This window comes from Paroedura picta, chromosome 10, assembly GCF_049243985.1.
Source record: "Paroedura picta isolate Pp20150507F chromosome 10, Ppicta_v3.0, whole genome shotgun sequence".
In the NCBI taxonomy this organism is placed as follows: domain Eukaryota; kingdom Metazoa; phylum Chordata; class Lepidosauria; order Squamata; family Gekkonidae; genus Paroedura; species Paroedura picta.
The window spans coordinates 76,289,722-76,316,048 of NC_135378.1; the positions used below are offsets into that span (position 1 = coordinate 76,289,722).

General features: G+C 46.5%; 1 protein-coding gene across 1 annotated transcript in view; it reads right to left on the reverse strand.

The window, feature by feature from the left end:
* LOC143820037 (uncharacterized) overlaps positions 1-25,138 on the reverse strand; it is a 45,000-nt gene extending 19,862 nt beyond the window's left edge. Inside the window, exon 1 of the mRNA XM_077302403.1 lies at positions 25,028-25,138. The gene's annotated coding sequence lies outside the window, so the exon portion shown is untranslated. The remainder of the gene's footprint in view (positions 1-25,027) is intronic.
* Between the last annotated feature and the right edge of the window lie 1,189 nt (positions 25,139-26,327).

A 26,327-nucleotide genomic window follows, 5' to 3' on the forward strand; every position in this document is an offset into this window, starting at 1 on the left:
GAAAACCAGTCTTTGACTTTGGTCACTTTTAATTATTAGAGAAGCCAACCAAAATCTAAATGGAAGCAAACTGAGGCTGCAAAATTGAACTACTAAAATTTGCATCCTGCATAGCAATCACTTATCAAATCTTTAGTGAACTAAAAAAATTTGTTTCTTAGGTCAATATTTTATTATTTATATAAGTGTCAAAACCACCACAAATGAATGAGTCCAAAACGAAAAGCTCCTGGGAGAACTGAGGGCCCCAACACAGCTGGCAAAGTTCTGCTGGGCCTGTAAAATGGAGCTCTTCCACAAGGTATCTCTGGTTGAGGCTGGGTTAGCAAGATCAATGGGCCCCCCTCAAGTCCTGCTATAAGATCTAGCACACCCTTTTTAATTGATGCAAGAGGTAGGAGGGATCTTGCCATCTCAGTATATATTATATTTGTGTTGTTTTTTAGGATGGGTTTTATGGGGATTTTATATGTAACCCGCCGTGAGTCCAAGGAAGAAGATGGGCAGGAAACTGGATGGACAGACGGACAGACAGATAGATAGCAGCAATGTACAAAAAGATTCACAAAGTTACCATAACAAATTATTAAGCTCTGTGTCTACTGCAGGAGTAGTCAACCTGTGGTCCTCCAGATGTCCATGAACTACAATTCCCATGAGCCGCTGCCAGCGTTTGCTGGCAGGGGCTCATGGGAATTGTAGTCCATGAGCATCTGGAGGACCACAGGTTGATTACCCCTGGTCTACTGTGTATAGTTTGCTATACACTAGATCCTGCTATGTGATCTTGTATCATTTAATGCGTACTGTCAATCCTCGTGCTTTGTTTCAATTCTATTTTTAGATGTCTGGCTAGTTCTACAACCCAAATCTGATTTCATTGTTGATTGAATGTCCCTTCCTGTTGATTGCATTGTCTCACTCTGGGTAATCTGCCTTGAGTTCCAGTAAGAAAGGCAGACCATACATTGCTTCGATAAATAAAATCGAAAGCCTGACTCCCTGACTACTACACCTGTATGACGACATCCACATTTATAGGCACTAACAGATTACTTGAAAGTCAAGAGCCTTCCTTTTCTAATTCTAGACATCATCACATTTTAAAAAATTTTGTTTGGATTTGTGTGTTCTTGAATAAGTGAATGTATACACTGCTGAATGCTCATATCCAATTGCCACCCCCCACCCCACAAAGCGATTACATTTCTGTTATAGGAATCATAGGATCATAGAGTTGGAAGGGGCCATACAAGCCATCAAGTCCAACCCCCTGCTCAACGCAGGATCAGCCCAAAGCTGATCAACTTGATGGTTATCAACTTGATGGTTGTCAGTCTTGTTCATTCAGACTGGGAATGTGGCTCAATGGGAGAACATATACTTTGGATGCAGAAGGTCCGAGAGCTACTCTCTGACACCTTCCATTAAAGGAGCCAGGTTGCAGACACTGGGGAAAACCTCTACCCGAGACCCTCAAGGACAGTCCAGTGTGGGCACTACTAAACTAGATGGACCAGGAATCTGACTTGATACAAGCCAGCTTCATGTGCCCTGTGCTGGACTCATTGTCTGGACTTGTACCAAGAATCAGGACAGATAGAACCTCACTTTTGATGGCAGGCCAGTCAATAAAGTTGGTAAAACTACTATGGCCTGAAGCTACATCTTCCTTTCCCTATGTACTGTTTTCGTCTTCCAAAATTTGATGAGAGGTAATTTCCCAGCGGGCCACTTGACCTGTCCCCAACTTAGAATGCCATAATAGCATGTCGGAAGAAAAATTACTAAGCCTGACTATCCTTTAAGGGCCTCCAAATGGCTTAAATTCTGGCCCCCGCACTAATACTCCAGCATTTATATAAAAACTGAAAGTTTGCTTACCTATTACAGCAAACTAAATATATAATATACAATAGCCAATTTCCCCAGAAAAGCACATTTCCCATTAAGGCAGTAAAAAGAACTGCTACGTTTTTAGAGTGCGGTTTTGAAAATTGTCCCAATTACAGCCACTGGTTGCCAAGTCATTTAGAACCATTTGGCCCTCATTTTCCTGAGCAAGACTTTCTTGCCACGAGAAGAGACAGAAGTCAGGTAACTCCCGGAAATTAGGGAGTGAAACTAATTACCTGTCCTTGTCTGCCATGCTTGGACACCTGCCGGATGGTAACAGAGCCAGAGAAAAGTATTACTAGATGCCAGGCCTTTTGTCTCTAAAATACATTTCTGATAACTTGGGATTATGGGTCATGTGGGGAATGATTCCAGGGGTAGTCAAACTGCGGCCCTCCAGATGTCCATGGACTACAATTCCCAGAAGCCCCTGCCAGCATTCGCTGGCAGGGGCTTCTGGGAATTGTAGTCCATGGACATCTGGAGGGCCGCAGTTTGACTACCCCTGATATATAGCATCTGATAGTCTCCATGGTATCCCCTACATACCAACATCAATAGTAGATATATTTTTTATACTGATATACTCTAAGGCCAGCCTCCAGATGGGAGGTCAGGTAACTCCCGGAAATTAGGGAGTGAAACTAATTACCTGTCCTTGTCTGCCATGCTTGGACACCTGCCGGATGGTAACAGAGAAAAACAGAGCCAGAGAAAAGTATTACTAGATGCCGGGCCTTTTGTCTCTAAAATACATTTCTGATAACTTGGGATTATGGGTCATGTAGGGAATGATTCAAACCACGGGTAGTCAAACTGCGGCCCTCCAGATGTCCATGGACTACAATTCCCAGAAGCCCCTGCCAGCATTCGCTGGCAGGGGCTTCTGGGAATTGTAGTCCATGGACATCTGGAGGGCCGCAGTTTGACTACCCCTGATTCAAACTATAGAAATGTCATGTGAAGCCACCCTTGGTTCCCAGCCGCTTAAGAGGCGGACAAGGATCTCTGTCCAGCTAGCCGTCGAAGAGCCAGCTGAAAAGCGTGGGCAGCGCCAGCCCAGAACATTTTGGAGCTGAAGATGGAAAATCCACATAATGCTCTTCCTCAAGAGTGAAATAATAATGCGTTCATTAGTCATTTGTGGGTCTTTAAAATATTACCACCTGAAGGACTCACTAAGAGCCAGCATGGTGCTGTGGCTGGGAGTAGCAGCCTCTAATCTGGGGGAACAGGTATAATGCGCTGCACCTCTTCCACATGCAGGCAGCTGGGGGGGGGCTTGGGCCAGTTCTCTCAGAGCTCTCTCAGCCCCACCTCCCATTTTTTAGAAAAACAAATTAAACAGAAAGTGGTGCTTCATTTTCTGTCTGAGATTGTATCTATGCAGCCTGTGATCTTTTTCACTTTTTAGAAATTAAATACACGAGACACCGAAATATCAAGTTCCAGTACAGCAACCATAAACTCTCACCATGAGGATAAACTTTACTTATAAGCAATGGGAATAAATGATTCATGGGAATAAATAATTTATACTACACTTCATACAAAATGCAACTTCTAAAGATTAAGAGATATTGAAAAATGATATTGAGGTACAACACCAACTGTGACAAAATAGATCCAAGTAGGTAGCCGCGTTGGCGTGAAGTAGCACAACAAAGTTTGAGTCCAATGGCATCTTTAAGACGAACCAAGATTTTGTATGCAGGCACACAGCCAGCTTGGTGTAGTAGTTAGGAGCACCGACTTCTAATCAGGCGAGCTGGGTTTGATTCCCTGCTCCCCCACATGCAGCCAGCTGGGTAACCTTGGGCTCACCACAACACTGATAAAGCTGTTCTGACCGAGCAGTGATATCAGGGCTCTCTCAGCCTCACCCACCCCACAGGGTGTCTGTTGTGGGGAGAGGAAGGGGAAGGCAACTGGAAGCCACTTTGAGCCTCCGGGTAGAGAAACGTGGCATATAAGAACCAATTCTTCTTTCTTCTTCTTCAGATCCCTGTTCCATTGTCTGAGGCAGTGTGCATGCACATGAAAGCTCAAGCCTTGAATAAATATTTGTTGGTCTTAAAGGTGCCATTGGGCTCAAATTTTGTTGTGACAAAAATATTAATCCTTTTCAATATTTAATTAAATCAACAAAGATAGGTCTAGCTGTTGTTATCTATCCATCACCAAAAAAAAGGGGGGGGATACATTTTGCACTGGTCACAAGGGATTTTGCAAATTTTTGAAACTTTAACTTTATTTATTTGTTTGTTTATTTATTTATTTTTGCAATCAAGTCACTACGGGCTTTTGTCAACCCTGTAAGGTTTTCAAGGCAAGGGATATTTGGAGGTGGTTTGCCACTGCCTGCCTCCACATTACAACTCTGGTATTCCTTGGAGATTGCCCTTCCAGATACTAGCCAGAATCAACCCTGCTACGCTTCCAAGAACTGACAAGATCAGGCTAGTCTGGTCTATTCAGGTCACGGTTTGCCAAACCTGCCTGCCTAGAAATAACAGTCCTGCAAGAAGAAGGTGACATCAGTCTAATCAGTGCAGGTTTCTGCATACCATCTTCAGCTTTAAATAGCATTGCCTGTTCCATCCAAAATCAGGAACAGGCTTTCATCAAGCCACTAAGTGGCACTGTATTCCAAGCCTGACCAGACCATGAACACAGACAGAATTCTCCAGACCTTAATCTCCCTGAATTACAGCGGAAGATACTCATCAGCTACTAACAGGGTGTTCCTGTGTCCTTATGAGGCCCTTCCCATGGCCAGAAGTTATGATGAATGAATTTCTTCTGAGTTCTTAAATGTGTGCAAAATGTAGGTATGCACAGATATGCATGTTGCTTATCAAGGAGAGTCTGACTTCTCATTTTGGAAGTTTAGAATTGTCCAGACATTGCATAGCAATGCAATGTCATCTCAGTGTAATGGTTAAGAGCAGTGGCTTCTCATCTGGACAGCTGGGTTTGGTTCCCTGATCCTCCATATGCAGCCAGCTGGGTGACCTTGGGCTAGCCACAGTCCAGCTAGAGGTCTTCACACAGAGCAGTTTCTCTCAGAGCTCTCTCAGCCTCTCCTACCTCACATGCTGTCTGCTGTGGAGAGAGGAAGAGAAGGCATTTGTAAGCCGTTTTAAGACTCCTTCGGGGAGTGAAAAACAGGATACAAAAAACAACTCTTCTTCTTCCATCTGGCAGGTACACTGCTGCCTTTCAATACCTCCTTGTCTTTTCTAAAAAGACATAATAAAAACACATTTACATGCTTTGTAGTGAAGATGCTGTATGAAATCAAAACTGCTCCAGAGTTTACAGGGTGTCAGCCTTTCTCATCCTTGAGAAACATTCTTCAGCCTTCCAAAAATTCTGGCAGTGTGGAAGGGCCAGGGGAGAAAGAGAGCACTCTGTTGCCCCCCCCCCCCACCTTGGGCCACGAACAGGGCTGAGGCAGGTATCCACCACTCTATCCCCTGCCATCACCACCGCCATGAAGTTAAATTAAAATTAGAGTATTTACCACTCTGGACTCCAGTTCCTACCACATGCAAGGAGCCTTGGCCAGCAAGGATTGTTATGACTGAGGTTTCTCCCCTTTCCACCCCATCCAGGCCCATAATCAGCCATTTTGAGAGGGAGTGGCGATCAACATAACCATATATGGTCACCTCACCTGATTAATGGGGGGGTGAAGTGATGTAGAACAGGGGTAGTCAACCTGTGGTCCTCTAGATGTCCATGGAATACAATTCCCATGAGCCCCTGCCAGCATTTTCTCCAGATGAACTGATCTCAAGCCAATCATAATATCAGAAGATCTCCAGTCACAACTTGGAGGGTGGCAACCCCACTGGCACATCTGTATCCTATATATGGATGCTAACTTCAGGATGAGAAATTACTGGCGATCTGGGGCACTGTAGTCTAGGGAAGACAGGGCTTGGGGAAGGGAAGGTCCTCAGCATAGAGACCACCATAGAGACCCCCCTCCAAGGGAGCCATTTTCTTCAGACCACGGGAACTGATCTCTGGATAGAAATCTGTCATAATCCCTTGACATCTCCAGGCCTCACTTGGAGATGGGCAGCTCTAGCTCAGTGCTTGCATTTCCCTATCCGAAATGGTAACAGATACTACCACAACTGCTTTGTTTCTCTATGCCCAGCTGTGTGGGAAATATGCCATCGCCAATAACAAAGAGATGCCCCAAAACCGTAAAGAAAGAGCACATTACATCCTCTTCCTCTCTTCCCCCCTCCCTCCACTGCCCAGATTGCAGGTTGGTTTTCAAATTGGGGAAATGGAATTACAAATCCAGCACTGAACATAAACACAATGTTTGGCTTACACTTCCTTTGCCGATGCCTTGTGTTTACTTTACCGATATAGACCTTTCCAGAGACTGACTGCTCCTGGCATGATAAATATTATCTTTAAATAGAAGATTTGCATCATTGCAGACGTAATGCAGTGGGCGGAACGGACATCTAATAATCCCCATAAATAACAAGCTGTGATTTATCAGTACTCTAGTTGTCTCTCATGAACCATGCTTGGAATTGATTGAAGGAGAACATTTTAACCTCGGAGTTCATCTGAAAAGAACAGTCTTCCCAGACGGCAAATAAAATCAGGTTTAAAAGAAATCTGTTTGTGTAGCTTCTTCTGTATTCCTTAGGGCCTCTTCCTCTGATTTTCCCACAATGAGGAACATAGATACAAAACAATGGAATCCCCAGGACTTAACAGGGATATTGGTTTCTTATATTACTACATATGCCAACCTCATTCAATCCTTACATCTGCATTTCTAACAATCACCCAGGAGGGCCATTGTTGTTGTTATGTGCGAAGTCGTGTCCGACCCATCGCGACCCCATGGACAATGATCCTCCAGGCCTTCCTGTCCTCTACCATTCCCTGGAGTCCTTTTAAGTTTGCACCTACTGCTTCAGTGACTCCATCCATCCACCTCATTCTCTGTCGTCCCCTTCTTCTTTTGCCCTCGATCACTCCCAGCATTAGGCTCTTCTCCAGGGAGTCCTTCCTTCTCATGAGGTGGCCAAAGTATTTGAGTTTCATCTTCAGGATCTGGCCTTCTAAGGAGCAGTCAGGGCTGATCTCCTCTAGGACTGACCGGTTTGTTCGCCTTGCAGTCCAAGGGACTCGCAAGAGTCTTCTCCAGCACCAGAGTTCAAAAGCCTCAATTCTTTGACGCTCGGCCTTCCTTATGGTCCAACTTTCGCAGCCATACATTGCAACTGGGAAGACCATAGCCTTGACTAAACGCACTTTTGTTGGCAGGGTGATGTCTCTGCTTTTTAGGATGCTGTCTAGATTTGCCATAGCTTTCTTCCCCAGGAGCAAGCGTCTTTTAATTTCTTGGCTGCAGTCCCCATCTGCAGTGATCTTGGAGCCCAGGAAAATAAAATCTGTCACTACCTCCATTTCTTCCCCATCTATTTGCCAGGAATTGAGAGGGCCGGCTGCCATGATCTTTGTTTGGCCATACATCCTCTTTATTTTATTTTTATTTGGGATGGGATAATAGATTTGAATAATAGAATGTAATGTAACATGATGAATAGTAGAAAGTAATGCAATTTGGAATGGTAGATCAATATGTAGTTATCTGATGGGGTAAATAATTATCTGTAGCTCATCACCCCAAAGAAGATGCTGTAAAGGTGCCACCATGCCTGAGGGGAGATGATGGAGTGTAATGGCAGGATGGCCCAGTTACAATCCTCTCAGAGATCTCTTAGCCTCACTAACCTCACTAACCTCACTGTTGTGGGGAGAAGGATAGGTGACTGTAAACTGCTTTGAGACTCCTTTTGGTTGTAAAAAGCGGGGTACAAAATACCCCAACTCTTCTTTTTAATGTGCAACTCCTAGAGTTCCTGGGAAGCATCTATAGTCTGATTTGTGCATAAGAGAGCAAAATAACATAGCCAAACAGTTCCTATAACATATGGGGTCATGGAGAAACTGTTCCCACAGAGCTCATGGCCAACAATTTCAGTCAGGTTTCCCATTCGCTTGCTAGGGACAGGAGAACTCACACCTCCAGCTCCTGTCCCTTTCTAACAATTGCCAGCATGATGTCAGTTCTAGTTTTTACCCTTGAGTGACAGGGCCCTGCCTATTTCCCTCCCTCCCCAGATCCCCACTCTTTGGGAGTCTGCGTAACCCTTCTATCAATATCAAGATGGAAAAGGGAGCCAGAAAAACACCTCTGCTTAACCCCTCCCTCATTGATTAAGCAGACTATAAGAGACACTTGGCTGGATCATATCCAGTAGCCAATAATGGCCAATGCTATCTCAAACCCTGGAGCTAGAGTGTCAAGCCACTGGCCCATCCCTGTTTTACATCTCTAACATTTGGAATTTGAAATGTCTAGATTGGCAGAGCTATCCTGCCCTCCATGAATTCGTCTAAGTATCTTTTGAAGTCACTTAAACCAGTAGCCATTGCCACAACTGAGGCAGACAACTTCAATTTTGTTGAAACCCACTTCAACCAGGGTCCTGGGGTTATGAGATCTGGTCACTCCCCCCCCCCCCTCCCCCTGGATTCCAGTCTTCTGGAGTGAATTTGGGTTTGTCCAGTCTCATTGTATGACCTCCCCCTGGGTTATATCTATCCACTGGTGATGCCATGGTGTATTGGTGCCAGGACATTGAACCGCTGTGGGGAGTGAACCATTATTCCGCCATCTTGTAGTTTTTTGGCTCATAGATTTTTGTACCTATGGTACTATGGGGGTTTTATTGTATTTTTAAGATGTTTTTAGTGTATTGATGTCTGTTATGTTCTTATTGATTGTGAACCACCACGAGCCAACTATGTTAGGATTGGTGGTATATAAGACTGAGTATAAATAAATTATAAATAAACAAAGCCTTAAGCCAGTTTCCGAGCTAGAGTTACACATCAAAGCCTTAGAAGGGTGTAACTTGGCCTAAGATTGCACTGTATATTGGTCTCCCCATGTGTCATACGCATGGCTGTCTTGCTGTCAAGCATTGTCTGTGGTAAAATATGACACATCAGAGTTATTATGCCACCTTGAATGGCCTGGATTCAGTTTCTTTTATAGACACTTGTGCTAATAATCCAATTCCTTTCTCCAGGAACTTCATGTTTCATTCCAATGTGATTTCTTCTCTGATTTTAGTCTGAATGCCTCCATGAGAAATCAAATTGTTAAATCCTAAATACAGTTCTTGAACATTTTGTGCTCAGTTTAGCTGAGGTAAGATTGTTGAGTAGGCAAAATGTCCTTGGCCAAGGTGGCCAGGGTTCCTCAGGAAATTGCCTTGGCCCCTTTTCTTCTGGTGTCCAGTTAAGCTATAAAAACGATTTTAATTTTGTTGGCATGAGGTAATTTTCTTTTAGTTCCACATTGTTTGAGGTTTTTGGCTCTGAGTACGAGTTGTAAAGCACTCATGGTGTCTTTTATGTGCTGCCCTGTGAATTGTCAAAGGCTTTCTCGAGCAGAGTCCATTGGTTGTTGTGGGCTTCCAGGCTGCGTGGCCATGGTGTGGTGTGACAGTTTTCATGTGTGATTGCTGGCCACAAGTTCTGGTGAAATGTCAGGAGCTAAAACTACCAGACCATGGCCAGATAGCCCTGAAAACCCCCAACAAACTGTTCTTATCCTGTTCTGTTTTGTATTTTTACTGATGATCTCATCTCCTTTTTTATTGGCTGGATTTATATAATTCCCCTGGATTTTCTGCAGTTTAAGTTTGCCTTTCTTTGGGAGAGTGTACATCCCACCCAACCCCAATCTCCTCCCCACTCTTGTGAAATTCCCACCCATCCCCTCCACCGGCTGCATGGAAGGTCCTAACAACCCTAGCTCCTAGAGCTGCTGCCCCACATACCTGAAACTAATCAGGGCCTTGCAGCCATTTTTAAAGGACTACAAATGCTTTCAAAATGGCACCAGCAGTCACCAGATGGATCCGTGCCCCCAGCTGCTTGTTGTTCGGCTCTTATTCATACCGAAATCTACCTCCTCTTTCAACTAGGCATCAAAGCAGCATAGAACAAGTTCTTGCCTTCTTCTGTGTGGCGGCCCTTCAAATAGATGAAAAGCGCAGTCGTGACTTTTCTCAGTCTTCTCTTTCTCAGGCTAAACATTCCCCATTTCCCTCATCCTTTCTTCAGGGGATTTCTTTTCCAGCTGTGGGCCATCTTCACTGCTCCCCTCGGAGCCCATCCCAATTTACCGACAGTTTTCTGAAAATGGTCACATCCAAAATTAGACACAGTACTCTGACTCCGGAATATTTGTCCAATTCATCGTTTCCTTGGTTGAAAGGATGGCAATCTTTTTAATACTCGCTGGAGGTGCCCTAAATCCCAAACGGCAGTCCAATTCTGCCCATATCTGACCCAGCTTGTAGAAAACAGTTAGGCTAAAGAAACAGGTGGCAGCCATTACGTTCAGTAGTAGAAGAAAGCACCTTTAAAAGCCCTAAACACACAAAGGAAAGCATCTTTTGAAGTTCCCTGAGGAAATAACTCTCAAAGAATTTCTACAAAATACAGAATGTTTTCTTCCTTGTGCCACCATGTTTTCATTTTGACCATGTCAGGATTTAATTCAGGCCTTCTAGTCACACACTTTTCAAAACGATTCCCTTTCATTTTCCGTCTCTTTGCCCATCCTTAACGCCAGGAGTTATAGCTTCAATCATGTTTTCTTTCCTTTTGTCGCCCTGAGACAGCATCTCTCAAGTGCCTGCATTCTCCATCATTCAGACCGAAAGACTAAAGAGGGCAGAAGAGAGATGTATTGAGCAGTGGTGTGTACCGTATTGGGACAAGAGCACGAGCAGCAACAAATTAAAGGAGTCACAGCAATTGTAACTGCAGGAATAAAATAGTGGTCCACCGTCGCTCAGGTGGGAGGGGCACCAGGGTGCAAAGATCGTGCTTTCCCATGCTGGAGCTGGCGGGAAAGGGCTATCGCATTACCTGCTCAGGTGCACAATTTGGACAGGGCACACCCTGTCCGTGGCAAGCTTAAAAGGCAGCCAGCATGGAGGGTTTGTGCTGGCACAGTTTCTTCGCATCATACAGGGTACTGGCACGCACTGGTGCCCGTCTTCCTTTGCTGCTTCAACGACTCCAACAATCACAAACAACTTATGGCCACCCTAGCAAGGGGCTTTCAAGGGAAGGTGGGTTTGCCCTTGCCACCTTCTGCAGACTCTTCCTTGATAGTTTGTTTATTTATCCGATTTCTTTAACCACCCTTCTCAGCACAGCCGTCTTGGGGCGGTTTACAACAAAGTACGATATACAATGGTATATCTAACAACATTAAAACCATTAAAAATGTATCAGATTACTTTAGCTGCCAGGCTGCTAATTAGACAGTTCCCTTCTTAACAGAACAAAATCAGAGTCCAGTGGCACCTTTCAGTCCAACAAAGATTTATTCAAGATGCCTTGAATAAATCTTTGTTGGTCTTAAAGGTGCCACTGGACTCTGATTTTGTTTTGTTGTGCTGCTTCAGGCCAACACGGCTACCCACTTGAATCTAAGTTCCCTTCTTAGTCTAGGGCAGGGGTAGTCAAACTGTGGCCCTCCAGATGTCCATGGACCACAATTCCCAGAAGCCCCTGCCAGCAGTCGCTGGCAGGGGCTTCTGGGAATTGTGGTCCATGGACATCTGGAGGGCCGCAGTTTGACTACCCCTGGTCTAGGGTGACAGTGAATTATGGAGGAGGGCCCTTTTGATGGGAAGAACTCCGTTTTGCAGGCCTTTCAGAACTGAGTCAGTTTCTGCGAGGCCTGCAGGTCCTTTGGGACCTCATTCCACCAGGTTGGGGCCAGTACCGAGAAGGCCCTGGCCCTGATTGAGGCCAAGTGAATGTCTCTCAGGCTAGTGGTTACCAGCCTGTTCATGCTGGTGAAGCAAAGGGCTCTCTGGGGATCTAGTCAATTGGGTGGTTCCTCAGGAATGTCAGGCCCAGACAGTTCTGAGATCTGACAAGATTGGGCTGTACTGTACTGTTCCACAGACATTCAGATTTAACATCACAATAGAGAATGTGGTCAATTCAAGTCTAAATTAGGGGAGGGGGGAGAGCTGAGAGATTGTGTAACGTGCAAGGCCCAACCAACTGGGAAAAATTACATGTTGCTTTAATCATACTAAACGGCAGCAGAAAGGTCCTCTGGTAGCACACTGTCCTTATGGTGTAAAAAAAAGGTAAAGGTACCCCTGTGCAAGCACCGAGTCATGTCTGACCCTTGGAGTGACGCCCTCCAGCGTTTTCATGGCAGACTCAATACGGGGTGGTTTGCCAGTGCCTTCCCCAGTCATTACCGTTTACCCCCCAGCAACAAGCTGGGTACTCATTTTACCGACCTCGGAAGGATGGAAGGCTGAGTCAACCTTGACCCGGCTGCTGGGATTGACCTCCCAGCCTCATGGGCAGAGCTTTCAGATTGCATGTCTGCTGCCTTACCACTCTGCGCCACAAGAGGCTCTCCTTATGGTGTAGGAAATTCAAAATATCTGCACAGGAAGTAATTGTAATCATGCACCGAGGAACAGCAGAACTGGACATGAAGCCAACTCACATCTTCAGCCTTGCCTAACCCCAGCATGGTAGAACGAGAAAGCAGATCTGAACAAACGAACCCACAGCCAAACCCAGCTTATATACAAAAGCCCCACACTAGATCTTCCCTCCAATGCACGCTATTGGTCAGTTATCAGTTTCACTTTAAGCTGATTGGAGCCAGCAGACATGATCTAGCTGTGCATTGGCCAATTACAGTGCAGGCTACAATCCTACTTTGGGCCCAAGCATTATCCCTTGCTGAAGCCCCTCCTCTCACCAAACGTTGCCTTGCCCAGACTCTACCCCCAAATTCTCCAACAATTTCCCAGCCCAGAGCTGGCAAACCCCAGGTGCCCTTCACACTGGTTTCAGTCCACAGTAATAACTGGAAGCCCCCGTGAGTTCGATACATGCAGCTCTTTGGGAAAACAGTGAAAAGCTTTTATGACTAGCTATTTTCCATGTAGGGAAATATCAGTCTATAGATATAATAAATATTTGGATTGCAAAGCAGCCTTTCAAAAGGGGAAGTAATATTGAATAGCTCTCCAAATGAAAGACGCTGGAGAGGTGTGACGAGATGGCTGTCATTATTTTAGCAAAAGAGCCTTGCACACATATCTCCAAACACACGTGGGTTTTGTTAGGCCCACTAATCAGTCCTTGATGTTTGCCACTTCAGAACTCCCTTTGTTCGCAGCATCTGTCTTTTTTGGCAAGAGTTCAGACTGCAGTGCAGGCTGGAGAGATTCAGGGTTGCCTTGGATGCTTAACTATCGCCATGTGAGTGAAAGGGTTTGGGATGTCAGTGGGTCTCTCTCTCTCTCTCTCTGGGATTATAGCTCATCTTCAGGTCCCCACTACTGCCACGAGCAAGGGATGGGTGTAGGATTGCCAGATTCAAATTGTGAAACTCCTAGAGATTTCAAGAAGGAGCTTGGGGGGGCGGGGACAGGGACCTCAGTGATGGCACAATGCCGTAAAACCCACCCTTCAAAGCTGCCATTTTCCACTGAGGAAAACTTTTTCCTGCAGCCTGAAGATGTGCTGTAATCCCAGGGGATCCTCAGGTCCCACCTGGAGGCTGGCATCCCTCACTCTCATGAAATGTAATCTCACGAGAGTTCCAGTAGCTCTATAGAGCATGTGCAATTTGCTGTGCTGGTTTAAGAAGAGTTGGCTTTTATACCCCTTTTCACTACCCAAAGGAGTCTCAGTGCAGTTCACAAGCACCTTCCCGTCCTCTCCCCACAACAGACGCCCTGTGAGGTAGGTGGGGCTGAGAGAGCTCTGAAAGTCCTGTGACCAGCCCAAGGTCACCCATCAGGCTGCATGTGGAGGAGGGGGGGGATCTGCTCTCCAGATTAGAGCCTGCCATTCTTAACCACGACACCACGCTGAGACTCCTGAGCAGGGAGCACCCGAACCCTCAGAGATGCCACTGAGTAGCTGTCAAGCTAAGCCTTGACTGTTAACCCGCCTCCCAGGAATCTCCTTTGAGCTCCTTCCTGCAAGGAGAACCGGTCAAGTGGCTCATAGGCGGCACTATCTGTCAAGTCTCACCTTCTTGGTGAACCCGCAAGACTGCTGGAGGCAAGCCGCTTGCTCCCAGCCTTCCCTCCGCAGTCTGGGGATCACGTTGACCTACTTGCAGGATTGCTGGCAGCTTCATTCAGAAAGGTTCCTGGAGTGTCTCCCCCCCCCCCCCATCCTCATGCCAGACCCCTAGATCAGTGCTAGATGCTCCAGGCCAACACGGCTACCCAGCCAAATCTATTATTCTGGTCGAATGTCTGCAGTCAATGAAGGCAGGGCAGCCAAAACTTAGTTCTGGCTGGTTCTCATTCCAGACCGGCAGGACAGGTTTGAGGTACAACTCCTGACAACACGAGGATTGCAACATCGGTTCCCCACTGCCTGCGGTGAAGAGCACCCAACAGCAGGTATCTGCAAGCTTCACGGCCCAGCATTGTGGGAAGAAAAGCAGATGATGCATCGGACAGCTAAAACAAGCATCCTCTTTCGGATCCTAACATCAGGCCTGTGCTCAAGTAGCAATTCCCATACTACGGCAAAGAACAGCCCATTGAATCAGTGATTCCCAGCCTTTCTCCTTCTGCTGTAGTAGACTCAGCCACAAGCAAAGGAACCGGGCAATTCCATTGTTCCCCTCCCCTCCCCAAGCGTGAGTTCTCCTGTGGTTTCTGCACTGGGGATGGGGCGGAGCCTGCATGCCTCCTCGCACTTTAAAACACCTCCTTTCTCTCCCCACCTTCTTTTGTCCTTCTTGAGCCTGCCTGTTAGCACCAGTGGTGATGTCACGTCCGGTGTGTTGGGGAGGTGTGGCCTGCTGACATCACTTCCTGGGTTCCTTGAAGCATGAAAAATTATTTCAGGGGATCCTCCATGGTCAAAAAGTTGGAAAAGGCTGCCATAGTGTTTATCCTCTCTGGCCCAGATACCATTTCAGTAGCAAGACCCTTGTGAGCTGCAGCTGACGTTGTTTGCACGGCCCTGAGCCACCATGCCCCACCTGGTTAGCGCTCCCGTGTGATAAAAGCCTTTCTATTCTTGGCTGTCTTTTTAAAAAATATTAATAATAATATCTGGGCTGAGTTTTCCTTTTGCAACCATGAAGGTCACATCTCAGGGAGGGGTCCAGAAAAGTTCACAGCAGGAACCCAGGTTGGAATAAAGAAGGGATATAAAAGGCATTGGAAAGGACTTCCTTTTAAATAAAATGCACAAAAAAGGAAGTTTCAATAAAGATTTATGATTGCTTTTTAGTACCCATTTCTGCTGCAGTAATTCCTGGGCAGCATGTCATGAGAAACGGTACTGAAAAGGACTTGTGAGCTCAGAAAAGCAGCTCACAGAGAAAGCTGCCTATCACGTCTCTGATTGGCTGCTCAGGTCCCACAGCTTTCCCTTTTGTTTTGGCTCTAGGTGAGTATTTTTGGGTAGCCTTTGGCCTGGGCTGTTAAATGGGTTTTTCCCCGTGCTTCTCCTCAGGAGAGCCAGTTTGGTGTAGTGGTTAGGAGTACGGACTTCTAATCTGGCATGTTGGGTTCGATTCTGCGCTCCCCCACATGCAGCCAGCTGGGTGGCCTTGGGCTCAACACGGCACTGATAAAGCTGTTCTGACCGGGCAGTGATATCAGGGCTCTCTCAGCCTCACCCACCTCACAGGGTGTCTGTTGTGGGGAGAGGAAAGGGAAGGCGACTGTAAGCCACTCTGAGCCTCCTTCGGGTAGGGAAAAGCGGCATATAAGAACCAACTCTTCTTCTTCTTCACGCACCTCCCAGGTTTCTCTCCAGATTTTCTGCAATCATCCGCAAATCTGCTTGCAGCAAAATTTAGGGAAACATTGCAATAAAGCAGGAATTGCTGCCCTGTGAGTGGGAAACTCCAGATTTTCCCAGTCCCACCCACATGTCAGCCATTTTCACTTGATTTCTATCATGGCCATCCCCCTCCTAGTGAATTGGGGTATCTTTGTGAAAATATTAGCAATTCACAGGGCAATATAACAATATATTCCTATGTCAATTAAAGAAAGCTCCCCAGTGGACACAGAAAACCTCTCTACCCACCCCAGCTTTTTGTACTTGGTGGGGCTAAGAGCACCACAGTAGGGAGATTCCTAGAAATTTGGGGTGGACCCTGGGGTTTGGTGATGGAGCTCAGTAGGAATATGATGCCATAGAGCAGGGGTAGTCAAACTGCCGCCCTCCAGATGTCCATGGACTACAATTCCCAGGAACCCCTGCCAGCATTCGCTGGCAGGGGCTCCTGGGAATTGGAGTCCATGGACATCTGGAGGACCACAGGTTGACTACTCCTGCCATAGAGTGAGGTGGCCAAACTGTGTCTCTCCAGATGTCCATGGACTACAATTGCAGCAGGGGCTCATGGGAATTGAAGTCCATGGGCATCTGGAGAGACACAGTTTGGCCACCCCTGCCCTAGATTCTGCTCTCCAAACCAGCCATTTTCACTCGGGTAAATGATTTCCATAGGACGGAGATCTCCAGGCCTCACCTGGAAGCTGGCAGCCAGATGCTCACTGCTGCCCCCACCAAAGCTGGTCTATGGAGAGCAGAATCTCCAGCTTCTTTCCCTTCCCAGTCCATCTCTAAAGCCTTTATAAATAACAGGATTCTGTGCCTGTAGCTGGCAAGAACAGAAGCCTTTTTTGAGTTATTAGATTTTTTTGTTGAATTAATAGCTGCACAGGAAGTGTGTGTGTATAGGGGGGGGGTGTTTTGGTTTTTTTTGTTCCAGCTGCAGCATGGGTTGTATGCTCCACAGAGCCAGACAGTTGCGCTTCCCCCCCCCCCTCTCTATTTGTATGCAGCACACTACACACGTTCATGCTCTTAAACGTGTGACTGACACCAGGAAGGGAGAGAGAGCGTGCAGAACCAATAGCCACCCTGCCTCGGGGGGAGAGGCAGCCAATGAGGAGCCAGCCCTGGTGTTTCTAAATAAAGCACCCAACCTGGCGCTAGAACAGACGTGGGAGCCGAGCTTCATAAATCACATTTCCCTGCAGTAATGGAGCCAAGCCCTGATGCAACAGAAGAAGCAAAACGCGTCCCCTCCCAAATCCATTCACATGTTTTCAGCCTCGTGTTGCAGCTGCCTGGCACAGGCCTGGCAGCAAACAGGTGCCACGGCGGGCTCCGTTTTGGGGATCTGCGACAAACAAGCTGCATTTGCCCAACAGTGCTCCAAAGTTTCTCGTCCATCTAAGAGAAGTGGTCCCCTCGTCCTACCCTCCCTTCCGCTTAATAGATGTGATGCCACACAAAGAAAGGCATGTGTGCTTCTAATGCCTTCTAAAGGACCAGATCCCTCTTTGCAGTCCGGACTGGGAAATTCCTGGGGACAGGGGGAAGGGTGTGAGTGGAGCCAGGAGATAGAAGGGTTAGGGGAGGGGCCTCAGTGGGATACCATGTCATAGAGCTGTTTTCTCCAGGGGAACTGGTCTCGGCAGTCTGGAGTTCTGCTGAAATTCCACAAGATCTCCAGGCGCAAGCTGGAGGCTGGCAACCTTAAGTCTAGTGAGAACTAGGGAGCATTCTGGGACAAGCCGAACCTGTACAAAAGCTAGATTCAAATGGCCGTGTTGGTCTGAAGTAGCACAATAAAATCAAAGTCCATTAGCACCTTTAAGACCAACAAAGATTGGTCTGACGAAGAGTGCTTGCACTCGGAAGCTCCCGCCCTGAATAAATCTTTGTTGGTCTTAAAGGTGCCAAAAGTGATAGACTTCTCTTGAACCCAAAAGGGAACCTGAGCGCTGGAGATCAATATCAAAAAGGCAGCACAGCAGCCTTTAATATAATCCCAGGGGGAAGCTAACCTGGAAAGGTCCATTTTGGGATGATTGTATGAATGCTCAGGCTAATATCAATAGGAGCATCACAGAACTTCGGAGTGAGGGCACAATGGTGATTAAGGACCATGTGTAGTAACTAAGGGGCCAAGGTTGATGAGGGTTACTTGGAGAAGGAAAGCCATTATAGGTATCTATCTATAGCCGATGCCAGAAGTCTCCGAGCCAAGGTGAGGGAACTGGAGTGTTCAGTAACAATTTAGATAAAGTAGAAATATCAGAAACATGGTGGATGGAGAAAATCTATGGGATACAGTCATTGCTGGATATAAGCAGGACAGAGAGGGACAGGTTGGTGGAGGTGCTGAGTTGTACAACAAACAGGACATAGAATCCAATAAGTCAGAAAACACCAGGGGAATTAACTCACCAACAGGAGCGATATGGGTGGGAATACTGGGCCCTTGGGGTTACTTAAAAGTGGGGATATACTATCAGCCACCGGATCAAGCCCTTTAGGTTGATCTTGAGATGGAGTAGGAAATAAAGGAGATGACTAAAGCCGATAATATTATTATACTGGGAGACTTCAACTACCCTCACATTTACTGGGTAAGCATGCTCTTGAGTCATGCTTGTAGAAATGAGATTCCCAGACATCGTAAATGACTGTCTACTGGAACAATTGCTCACAGAGTCAACCAGAGGGGTTGGACTTGGTTTTGAGCAGGTCTCACGAACTCGTGAGAGTTGTAGAGGTTGTTACATCAACTGGGAACAGTGACCACCATGTTATTCAGTTCAGTATTCAAGTCAATGGAAAGTTACCCCTAAAGTTCAAAACGGCCACATTTGATCTCAAAAGAGAGAACTTTGCAAAAATGAGAGGAATAGTAACAAAGGAGGTTAAAGCGGGAACACAAGAGAGTCCCTGAGGACAGGGGTCATCAACCCCCGGCCCGCAGCCCGGTGGCGGGCTGCAAAGGGCACGCCTCCCCCTGCTTGCAGCAAGAAGGAAGGGAAGAGGCAGGCGCAGCCGCTGGCATGCTGCTGGCATGCCGGTGATGCAAACGCGCATGCCCGCAGTTGCCGTGCATGCGCATTAACGCCCCTGGTGGCGAAAATGTGCATGCGCGGCAACTGCGCGTGCACGTTTTCGCATCACCCGGGCCATCGGCTCTCCCCTCACCCCGGAGGCAGTCCCTGACCTGAGAAAGGTTGGGGACCGCTACCTGAGGATGCTTGGAAGCTATTTAAAACCACAATAAGTGGAATTCACTTACTTTCCCAAACCCCACTCTCCGCAGTCTCAACCCTCAAAATCTCCCGAGTCCGAACCCAGAGTCACCAACTCTAAAACAGTCTCATGTTATGGCAGAGGACCTCCTGCCTGGCAGGCCTGAGAAATAGCAGTAAGATGGGAGGAAGCAGATCTTGGGCTTCCTCCATGATGTCCCTTCCAGAGCAAACCCAGGCATGACATCATCAGGCCAATGCAATGGTCTCACTGGAGGTGAAGAAAAAAAGACATCCAAGCAGCAATGTGTTAGAATTTTAGAAGTCTGGCGCCATTAGAAGGAACTCAAGCACAGCAGAAGTATTAACATGACTTATTCAGCTCTGCTCTGCCAGAATAGGATTCTACTCATAGGAAGCTGTACACAGCGGTATAGACCACAGGCCCTTTTCCTTGCTAATGTGTCTCTAGTAGGTTGCTCAATTAACGACAGATGACAGGAGCTCCAGATCCCAAACCCTACGAGAAGGTGAAATTGCCTGCCAAAATCTATGCCCATTCGTAATTTGATTCATCCGGCCACAGAAACTTGAGTTTCCCGCTTGCTTTGATGCTGGGTTTAGAGACAGTTGCTCTCCAGGCTCCTCATTAAAGTGGAAAAGTTTATTTCCCCACATCCTGCGGCACTGTTGATATCAGTCGCTGTAAGGATTTGTCCCAAGCCAGACAATTACATTGGGATGATGCTTCTGGCCAACTAGGAAAGGGGGCAGAGGGATGGCTCTGGAAATAATTAAAAAAAAAAATAAGTATTCTAGTAAGTTAGCCCACTTGAGCAGTTTTCCTTCTCTTCAGCAAGTGATCTGAAGCACTTTGCAGAACTTTTCTTTTAATGAAATATTAACCTGAAGGATTTTCAGTTGGGAGATTTTTCTCTGCTCTGTTGAATTCTCTGTTTGGACATAAACCATCTGTGCGGTGCTCTGGTCCCCAGAGACAATCTCTGCCTCCTTCAAGCAATCAGTGCTCTCCCCTAAACCTCCTCTTCCACAAAGCCCGTACATTAAGAAAAGGCATAAAATATCGAACGATGGGCCTTTGATTCTCTTGAACCACCGTGAGGTAGGGGGCAGATTCAGCACAAGACCATCCCATCACCATCCACCTTCCACTTTTGCTTCTGCTTCATTGTGCGTTTTAATGATTTGTTTGTTTATTTCTTTCTTATATTTCTATACTGCCTTCCCTTGCGGCTCAGGGTGGTTTACACAAAAGGAGGGATAAAGGTAAAGGTATCCCCTGTGCAAGCACCAGGTCATGTCTGATCATTGGGGTGACGCGCTCTAGCGTTTTCATGGCAGACTCAATACGGGGTGGTTTGCCAGTGCCTTCCCCAGTCATCACCGTTTACCCCCCAGCAAGCTGGGTACTCATTTTACAGACCTCAGAAGGATGGAAGGCTGAGTCAACCTTGAGCCGGCTGCTGGGATTGAACTCCCAACCTCATGGACAGACAGCTTCAGACAGCATTTCTGGTGCCTTACCACTCTGTGCCACAAGAGGCTCCTAAAAGGAGGGATAGTACAGCGCAATTCAAAACATCAGGTAAACAGCAATAACGGAAGATAATAAGTACTGTAACATTTCCTGTAATGCTTCCTATGACAACATTAACTTGCTATGATCCCCTAGGTTGGATCAGTTTGGGATTTGGTTCATGAGGAGGGGTTTCTGGGGGCCCAGCAGATGCTGTTGGTTCGGTCAGCCTCAACTAAATGCCTGGCGGAAGAGCTCGATTTTGCAGGCCCTGCGGAACTGTGGCAGTTCAGGCAGGGCCCTGATTTTGCCCAAACCTGCCTTGGTATGATCTTGCCTTTAAAAATAGCTTACTCAGAGAAGGCTTGGCCACCATGCAGATGGTAAGGTGTGGGGTTTTGGAGGCTCACACCCACATATACACATCCAGGGTTGTTTTCCCACTTTGGACACACTGTTCCTCTCCAGTCACCAGTGAGTGTGTCCCACAGCTCGCCCCCCCCCCTCCCAAAGTAGGTATATAGGGTTGCCAGATCTGGGTTGGGAAATACCTGGAAAGCTGGGAGTGGGCAGGATTTGGGTTCGGGAGGGAGTATTACTATTTCTAATTTTTAATGAACAAGACCCCTGGGTCTTCTTGCTGGGCCCATTGGCTGGAACAGTGGGGCTGGGTGTAGTTGGGTTTAGATTTTAATTTTCCGCCATCTGTTGTTGTTGTTGCGTATATTGTTGTACGGGGTTTTATGGGGATTTTATATTGCAATTTTAATACTTGTTTGTGAACTGCCACGAGATGCCTAGTCATGAGTGAGAGTAAATTAATTAAAATGCTCCAAAGCAGCCATTTTCTCCAAGGGAACTGATCTGTCACCGGGAGGTGAGCTATAATTCCAGGAGATACCCTGGTCTCTAGGATCCAAAAGGTTAGATGTCCACAAAATAGAAATAATCAAACTATAATAACTTTTGCTTTCATATATGTACAGAAGCTACTGACATACACCAGCAGCCGGACAGGAGGAGACATAAATGGACATCTTCTATCAGTTCCATTTTAACTGATCTTGTGATTCATAGAGAATAATTGAGATCAAAATTATCTCTACTGTTTCACATGTGTATTCAGGCTTAGACCTCTGAGGAAGACTCATTTTGGGTAGGGCATATTATGTGATTTCAATGATTAAACTATGGGCTTTGTCTATGTTCTCGACTTTTTAACTTTACAAGTTGCGTATAACAAATGTTGATATAATTTGATGACTCATATTTTGTAGACACCCCACCTTTTGGTTCCTAACTACTTGTTGGTTAGGTTTGTTGCTTTTCGCTTTTTATAACCATATCCCAGCCTTTCTCAGCTTTTTGCCAGCGAGAAACCCCTGAAACATTCCTCAGGCCCAAGAAACCTCAGAAGTGACGCAATCATGCAAAATATGATTGGGTAGTCTAATTGTGTACACAGGCCCGTCGTTGGTCATTTTGGGAAGGAAGGGTGTGTTGACAGGACCATATATGGTCATATCACCTGATAAATATTTAACAAACTTCAAAAATATATTTAAAATGAATTAACGCCCACCCATTTCGGAAACCCTTCCAGGGCCATCAAGAAACCTCAGGAATTCACAAAACCCTGGTTGAGGAAGCCTGCACTACCCCCCTTTTTGGTTTTCTTGTGATCCCCAAGTCCCATCTGGAGGCTGGCGTTCTTAGAGTATATCTACTATTGATGTTGGTATGTAGATACCATGGAGACTCTCAGATGCTCTATATTGTTGGTAAGGCTGAGAGAGCTCTAAGAGAATTGCCCTGAGAGAACAGCTCTAAGAGGACTGTGACTAGCCGAAGGTCACCCAGTTGGCTGCATGTGGAATCAAACCCGTTTCTCCAGACTAGAGGCTGCTGCTCTTTAACCACCATGCCACCCTGGCTCAAAGGGGAATCATCCCACCGGGGAAAACACCCAGGGATCAGAATTGCCAGACTGCCTGCTGTAGCCTCTGAGTCATTAATTGCTGTTAAAATATAACTTCAACCTGTTCTATAAATGGTTTCCCTCAGAGAACAGCCAGACATCAGTCCCGGCGCTTTCTTTACCGTATCTGTGCCTCATAATTACTTCTGAGGTATGGTTTATTCAAGGCCTTTTTCTCCTCCTTCCTAGGAAATTTCTATGGGCTAGATCCCCCCCCCCCCCCAGTTATTTCACAATCATTCAGACTGGTTCACCTTGGAGTGCTTCGGATGCCGCTGACTCATTTGCTCGCTCTAGTAGTAAAATGAGTGGCCCTGTGCCAAACACTGAAGCAGGCCACCTACAAGGCTGAGGAGTCTATGTACTCAGGGGAGCACCTTGGCATGCAGAAAAACTGACTTTGTCAATTAACCAAAAGAAAACCCATACACACACCTTGGGCAACAGTGACCTGGCCTGTGCCACATGTTCTATGCATGGGCTACTCACACCAACAGTTTAGGTAAGCCCTGTTTTTCCTCATTGTGGAAAGTCAAAGCAGTTTACAATATCACCCCCCCCCCACCCCAATCTCCATTTGATCATCAAAACAGCCCTGTGAGGCTGGTCAGGCATGGAAGGAAATGGACATAAGCTCCCACGGCAGAGCCGGGATTCTAGGGGAAAGAATCTGTTTTTAAACCCTGCTTTATTCAACCCTACGGATTCTTAAGATGGCCTTCCCTTCCTCTCCTCACAATAGTTACTTCGTGAGGGAGGTGGGGCTGACAGACTTCTGAGAGAACTGTGACTGGCCCAAGGTCTCACGTGCTTCAAAGTGCCTTATAATTGCCTTCCGTTCCTCTCCCCACAACAGACACCTTGTGAGGTAGGTGGGGAGAATTGTGAAAGAGCTGGAACTGGTCCAAGGTCACCCAGCAAGCTTCATGTGGAGGAAGAGTGGGGAATCAAACTTGGTTCTCCAGATTAGAATCTGCCGCTCTTAACCACAATGCCACGCTGGCTCTCAACCTGTTCCTCCTAAACCCTTGTCTGTCATTCTAATCACCAAACCAGACAGGCTTTGATTGTTCCAGGAAAAGAAGGGGAGCAGGAGAAATTTACTGGCAAATTTGGTTGATCCGGGAGGGAGAGATCTTCCCCAGCACACACAGTTCCTCACAAGCCCCCAGCTTGTTTGGTCATTACGTTTTTATAACTGTGCTATTATGTTATGCCCAAATGTCCTTTTCCTGCTTTTGTCCTGATCCACTGCACCTTGCAAGCACAGAAAGCCTAGTAAAAGCAGCTAGAATCCCACCAATGAAGGGCAGAAGTGGAGATTTTTGCCCCTCCTATAGCCACCCTTCCAAACAACTCATGTGAGAATCCGGTCCCTTCAGTCTGGGCTGGTGTAGGAGTCTTTTATCCCCTTTGTGCTCTCCAAGGCAGCTTTTTTTACTTAGTAATTACTAGAATCATCTGTAAAAACAGCTCATTAAAACTTCACAGAAGATAATAGCCAGCACTTAAACATTTAGAAATAAAAGTTAGCCACCCACAGAAAAAGAGTTTGGTTTTAAAACCTGCTTTTTACTACTCAAAGGAGTGTCAAAGTGGCTTACAATCACCTCCCTTCCTTTCCCCACAACAGACACCCTGTGAGGGAGGTGGGGCTGAGAGACCCCTGACAGAACTGTTCTTTAAGAACAGCTCTAATAGAACTGTGACTGGCCCAAGGTCACTCAGCATGTGGAAGAACGGGGAATCAAGCCTAGTTCTCCAGGGGCCACTGCTCTTAACCACTACACCATGCCTCCCTACCGCAATGCACACAACAACCAGAAAATAAACCCAAAATATGGCTGAACAGGAGTTTGGACTTGGGCTCTTCCCACAAAAAGGGAAGCCATGAACTTTGCACTGAACATATGAAGCCTAGTGACCTTACTATTAGGAACCAGCGTTGTGTAGTGGTTAAGAGCAGCAGACTCTAAACTTGAGAGCGGGGGCTGATGCCCCACTCCTCCTCCATATGAAGCTGGCTGGGTCACCTTGGGCCAGCCCAGTTCAGTCAGAACTCTCAGGTACAGCTACCTCACAAGGTGACTGTTGTGAAGAGAGAAAGGGAAGGTGATTGTCAGGAAACTGAGACTCTTCAAGGAAGAAAGGGGGGGGGGTCTCTTTCAGCAGCTGTAGCCAAATATAAGCAACACCCTGAATCTCCTCACAGAGAGAGGGAGAGGGAATGAACAAACGAACACACACAGAACAGAAGACAAAAGCATTTCTCCCTTCTCAGCTTGCAAACCTTATTAACCACACAGTTCCCTCTCCATGTAGGAAATACCTGTGTCTATTCTCCTTGGCTTGCTCTGAGAAGCCACTGGCCAGAAGGTCCAAATTTAAAGAAAAAGAATCCCACAACAGTCAATGAGCAAGTCAAAAAGGACTTACAGAACCCTTCAGCAGCACCTTCTTCTGCTACATCTCTTTACAGCAATGGTCATTTGTACATCTTGGTGTAGTGGTTAAGAGAAATGGCTTCTAATGTGGTGAGTAGATTTGATTACTTGCTCCTCCACATTCTGGGTGAGCTGGATGACCTGTTAGAAACTGTCCTCACTGAGGCTAATCAGGTAGGGAGTTGTCTGCATTCAGTTTGAGCTGATTGACCCTCATTGGCAGAGTGCAATTTGAACTGATTGGCCCACATTAGCAGAGTGCTTACTCTCTCTGTGTCTCTCAGCAGTACATCCCCAGGAAAAGCCAATCAGGTAGGGAATGAGTTAACCTGAGCTTTGTTATGTGATGAGCTTTCATTTAAGACCAACTTTGATGATCTTAAAGGTACCACTGGACTCTAAATTTGTTCAGCTGCTTCAGCCCAACACGGCTCCCCACTTGAATCTATAATGCCAGAGAGTCCACCTTCCAAAGCAGCCATATTCTCTAGGGGGAGCGGGTCTCTGTAATACAGAGATGAGCTAAAATTCCAGGGGATCCCCAGGTCCCACCTGGAGGCTGGCATCCCTAGGCCTCAAAGCACCTCTGGATGACTTGATACCACCTGATTCAGCTAGAGAGCCACCCTATGAAAGGCAGGGTGGTGTGGTAGTTGGAACTTCAGAGAAGGTTCTGGGAGACCCAGGTTCAAATCCCTAGCTATCAGTGGAATCTCACCGAATGACTGAAACAGCTAACCTACCTCGAAGGATTGTTGTGTGAATAAGAAAGGATGAAAGGAGAATTATGTAAGCTGCTTTGGTTCCCACTGTGGATAAAGGTGGCATATATAAGTAATAAATATAGCTGAAGATGGGAGGCAGATAAAAGGTGAATGGGAGAGGAGAGAATGAGGCAGGGAAAGGGGAATGGATATAGGGATGGGAAAGAGGAAATAGGGTTGGGAGCGTGATTCAGGGGGAAACGAGGTGGTCCCCCACAAGTCCTTAAGGGCTCTCTAACATGCACATGGGCCTGGCTCAGTGGCTGGCCCTAGGGATGGACTAATTGATGTAAAATTGTCAGAAGCTTAAATTGAATCTTTGGAATCAAGAGCAGATTTGTGTCTGTGACTCCTCAATAAGCATGCAGCTGACTGATGGAACAAACGCACCCCAGCAATACCATCCCTCTTGGACAGGAGGAAGGTTATCAAGCCATTGATACGACAACATTATTCCAGAGTGGTGGTTGCTTTCTTGCTCTTCTCTGGAAAGATCCTTCAGGGTAATAGATTCGGACACTTATTGCT